This window comes from Colobus angolensis, unplaced genomic scaffold (genome assembly GCF_000951035.1).
Source record: "Colobus angolensis palliatus isolate OR3802 unplaced genomic scaffold, Cang.pa_1.0 Scaffold206, whole genome shotgun sequence".
Taxonomy (NCBI): domain Eukaryota; kingdom Metazoa; phylum Chordata; class Mammalia; order Primates; family Cercopithecidae; genus Colobus; species Colobus angolensis.
Window position 1 is genome coordinate 62,969 of NW_012115222.1, and position 5,192 is coordinate 68,160.

The following is a 5,192-nucleotide window of genomic DNA, read 5'->3' on the forward strand; positions in this document are numbered from 1 at the left end:
TATGTTAGGCCACCAAACAACTCTCAGCAAATTTTTAAAAATTAAAATAATTTCAAGTGATCTTCTCAGACTACAAAGAAATAAAACTAGAAATCCACAATAAGAGAAATTTGGGAAACTGTATAAATACATGGAAATTAAATAACATGCTCCTCAATAACTATTGGGTCAATGAAGAAATTCAGAAGAAAATCAAAAAATTGCTTGAAACAAAAATATAAACACAACATACCAAAACCTACAGAATACAGCAAAAGCAGTGCTAAGAGGGAAGGCTATAGCAATAAATGTCTATATTATAAAACAAGGTTTCAAATAACCTAGAAAAGCAATAACGAACCAAACCCAAAATCAGTAGAAAGAGAAAAATAGAGATCACAGCAGCACTGAACAAAATAGAGACTGGAAAAAAAACACAAAGAATCAACAAAAATGAAAAGTTGGGTTTTGTTAAGGTAAACAAAATCAATAAACCATTAACTAGACTAACCAAGAATAAAAGAGAGAAGACACAAGTAAAGAAAATTAGAAGCAAAAAAAAGGAGAAATTTCAACTTAAGCCACAAAAATATAAAGGACCATTACAGACTATTGTAAACAACTATACACTAACAAACTAGAAAACCTAGAGGAAATGGATGAATAAAAGTTTGCACTTCTATACACCAATAACAAAACCCTGATACCAAAACCTGGACACATAAAACCTACCTAGATTTTCCCTGCTGGACTACCAGCTTAGGGAAAAAAAAAAAAAAAAAAAAAAAACCACCAACCACAAAGGAATAGAAAACCTGAACAGACCAATAATGAGTAATGAGATTAAATCAGTAATAAAGATTCCCAATAAAGAAAAACCCAGGACCAAATGGCTTCAATGTGGAATTCTACCAAACTTATAAAAAACTAACACCAATTCTTCTCAAAACTATTCCAAAAAATTGAAGAGAAGGGAATTCTTCCTACTCATTCTATGTATTACCGATACCAAACCTGACAAGAACTCAACAAAAAATGAAAACTATGGGCCAAATATCCCTCATAAACATAGACACAAAAATTTGACAAAATACTAGTAAACTGAACAATTCAATCAAAAAATACATGATCAAGGATGCAAAGATGATTTAACATAAGCAAATCAATAAATGTGATATGTCACATTGACAGAATGAAGCACAAAAACCGTATGATCATCTCAATAGACATAGAAAAAGCATTTGATAAAATTCAACATCCCTTCATAGAGGAAAGGCAGCTTTTACCTCTAAGAACTGAAATTAAACAAGAATGCCCACTTTTACCACTCTTATTCAGCATAATACTGTAAATTCTACCCAAAGCAATCAGAGTAAGACAAAGAAATGAAAAGTATTAAATTAGAAAAGAGGAAATGAAATTGTTTCTCTTTGCAGATGACATGATATGACCTTATATAGAGAAAAACCTAAAGACTACCAAAAATTTCTTAGAACTGATAAATTTAGTAAAGTTGCAAGATACAAAATCAACATACAAAAATTAGTAGCATTTCTATACATCAATAACAAACTAGGTGAAAAATCAAGAAAGCAATCCATTTACAAAGGCTACTCAAAAACTACCTAGGAATAAATTTAATCAAGAAGATGACTTCTACACAGAAAACCAAAAAACACTGATGAAAGAAGTTGAAGAGGGCACAAACAAGAGGAAAGAGATCCCATGCTCGTAGATTGGAAAGATTAACATTGTTAAAATGACGATACTTTCCAAAGCAATCTACAGATACAATGCAATCTTTATTAAAAACAAAAAAGTCATTTTTCACAGAAATAGAAAAAAATTATAAAATTTATATGGAACCACAAAAGATTCTGAATAGCCAAAGCAATCCTGATCAAAAAGAACAAAGCTGGAGATATCACACTACCTGACTTCCAAATCTATTACAAGGCTATAGTAACTAAAGCAGCATGGTATTAGCATAAAAACAGACACACGGACAATCTAGAAATAAATTCACATATTTACAGCCAACTGATTTCCAACAAAGGCAACAAAAACACACATTGGGGAAAGAATACTCTTTTCGGCCAGGCGCAGTGGCTCACGCCTGTAATCCTAGCATTTTGGGAGGCCCAGGCAGGTGGATCACAAGGTCAGGAGTTTGAGACCAGCCTGGCCAAGATAGTGAAACCCTGTCTCTACTAAAAATCCAAAAATTAGCCAGGCGTGGTGGCACACACCTATAATCATAGCTACTTGGGAGGTTGAGGCAGGAGGATCGCTTGAACCTGGGAGGCAGAGGTTGCAGTGAGCTGAAATCATGCCACTGCATTCCAGAGTCTAGGCAACAGAGTGAGACTCCGTCTTTAAAGAAAAAGAAAAAAAAAAAAAGAATACTCTTTTCAATAAAGGGAACAGGGAAAACTGGATATCCACATGAAGGATCAGATTAAAACCCTATCTTTCACCACACACAAAAATCAACTCAATAGGGATTAAAGACTTACGCACAAGTCCCAAAATTTAAAAAGTATTAGAAAAAACATAGGGGAAATTTTTCAGGACATTAGTCTAGGCAATAATCTTACGGCTAAAACTCTAAAAGCACAGCCAACAAAAACAGACAAATGGGACAAGATGAAAATAAAGCTTCTGCACATCAAACAAAACAATCAGAGTGAAGAGAATCTGTAGAATTTGCAAACTATTCATTCAACAAGGGATTAATATCTAAAATATACAAGGAACTCAGCTCAAGAGCAATAAAACGAATAATCCCATTAAAACATGGGCAAATGATCTGAACAGGTATTTCTCAAGAGAATACATACAAATGGCCAAAAAGCACATGAAAAAAATGTTTCAACATTACTAATCATCAGGGAAATGCAAACCAAAACCACAATAACTTATTATGTCATACCAGTTAGAATGGCTGTTATCAAAAAGACAAAAAATAAATGTTGGTGAGGCTGTGGAAAAAAGAGAACTCTTAAATACTGGTGGTGGGAATGTAAATTAGTGTAACCATTATGAAAAACTGTATGGGGATTTCTCAAAAAAACAAAAATAGAACTATCATATGATCCAGCAAGGCCACTGCTGAGGATTTGCCCAAAGGAAAGGAAAACAGTATATCAAGGGGATTCCTGCACTCTTCTGTTTATTTCAGTGCTATTCACAATGGCCAAGATACGGAGTCAACCTAAGTGTACCTCAACAAATGAACAGATTTTAAGATGTGGTGTATATATACACAATGAAATACTATTCAGCCATAAAAAAGAATGAAATCTTGTCATTTGCAACAACATGGATGAAATTGTAGGTTATTATGTTAAGTGAAATAAGCCAGGCCACAGAAATATAAATATCTCATGCTCTCACTCATATGTGGGAGCTTAAAAAAGTGGATCTCATGGAGATAAAGTAGAATTATAGTTACCAGAGGCTGGGAGGGGGCAGGGGGATGAAAAGAGGTTAGTTAATGAGTACAAACACACAGTTAAATAGAAGGAATAAGTTCTAGTGTACAACAGCACAGTAGGGTGAGTATAGTTAACAATTTATTACTTCAAAATAGGTCGAAGAAAAAATTTGAAATGTTCCCAAAGCAAAGAAATGACAGATGTTTGAAATGATGGATATTCCAAATAGCCTATTGGACTATTACACATTGTATACATGTATCAAAATAGCATATATACCTCATAAATATGTACAGTTATTATGAATCAACTTAAATCTTTTTAGCAAAAAGATATATGGGGCCTGTAAAGCCTAAAATAACTACCTGGCTCTTTATAGAAAAAGTTTGCTGACCCCTGATTCACTAGTGATTCTATAGGTTTGCATGCAATTTTTAAAAAATCTTTAAAATGAGTTCTTCATATTAAAAAATACGATATTTTGAATTATCTTGGGGGCAGCTAGGGGGCATCAAATTCATTACCACCCATCTGTCAATATTTGCATCTCACTGAACAAGTACCATTTGCTTTGTCATGAACGTGATACTTCTATAAAACTCAGAAATCTTTGGGCTCATTCTAAGTATTTTATAGTTTTTCCTAACAATAGTGTAGTCTATATGCCCCCAGTCTAATTTTCTGGGTTTATATATTTATTTAAAAGTATTAGATTTAATATGCAAGCCCTGGCCCTTAAATCCTAGGAAATCCTGCACCCATTGAGATGTAATTAACAACTCCTCCCTTAAGCACTACTAACAGAACACTGTTGGTGTTAACTCTCCCCAAGAGGTTGGGAATAACAGAAGTAATTGGCTGTTTCTACCATGTGAATGTCTCCCTGGCTGTTTTTCTCCATAAACAGAGATTTCACATGTTGTCATTTTGCCAGCCCCTCCCACCCTACCTTCATTGATGACCTCTTAGTTCTAGGGATCCCATATACCTTTATCCCACCCCAAAAGAACACTAAAATTTGTCAGAGCTGTTTTGCCCTGTTTTATCAAGACTCTTCCATCTAAGGTCAAGGTGGTAGTGGTCAGAGGAGTTGACTTTCATAACCTAAATAAAACCATTCATGTGTTTTTCTAAATAACAGTCATCTCACTTAAATGTCCATTTTACCTGAGGAAGAACCAGCCAGAGCTTTGAAATGATAGTTTTTCTTAATATACTCTGGATCAAATTCTTAGTACTCCAACCACCACAAAAGTATAGAAACAAAGAAAGTTGAGCTCAGGAATTTGAGACCAGACTGGGCAACATAGTGAGACCCTAACTCCACAAAAAATTTAAGAATTAGCCAGGTGTGCTGTTGCATGCCTGTAGTCCCAGCTACTTGGGAGGCTGGGGTCAGAGGATTGCTTGAGCCTGGAAGGTTGAGGCTGCAGTGAGCAGTGCTCCTGTCTCTGCACTCTAGCCTGGGCAACAAGGTGAGACCCTGTCTCAAAAAAGGAAATAATAGTATAGTAAAATATATGCCTTCCCCATTCCTGAGCAAATATTGTGGCATTTTTTTTCCTTTTCTATATTAGCATGTATAGTGTACATAAATTAGACTAAGTACTTTTATACTTTAGAGGCAAAATACAAACTATTAGCATATATATCAAATTTTAAAATGTTATTAAATCCCCAATTAGAGAAACATTTTCTTTTGATAATAGCAGCTCATTTTAAAGTATATTATGTATTTCCAAAAAGTTAAGATGAATTAGACCAATGACATCTGTA